A 230-nucleotide genomic window follows, 5' to 3' on the forward strand; every position below is an offset into this window, starting at 1 on the left:
CTATAGGAGTTCTATAAAAATAATTGAGTTCTATAAAGTTTCTATAGACAATATCTTGAAGTCTATAGAAATTTCTTTAGACTTTAAAATATATTTTGAATTTTTTCAAAATATATTTTAAAGTCTATAGACTTCAAGAAATTGTCTATAGGAATTTTATAGTTCTATAAAATTTCTATAGACAATTTCTTGAAGTCTATAGAAATTCAAAATATATTTTAAAGTCTATA

Source organism: Hydra vulgaris, chromosome 06 (assembly GCF_038396675.1).
Source record: "Hydra vulgaris chromosome 06, alternate assembly HydraT2T_AEP".
Lineage (NCBI taxonomy): Eukaryota > Metazoa > Cnidaria > Hydrozoa > Anthoathecata > Hydridae > Hydra > Hydra vulgaris.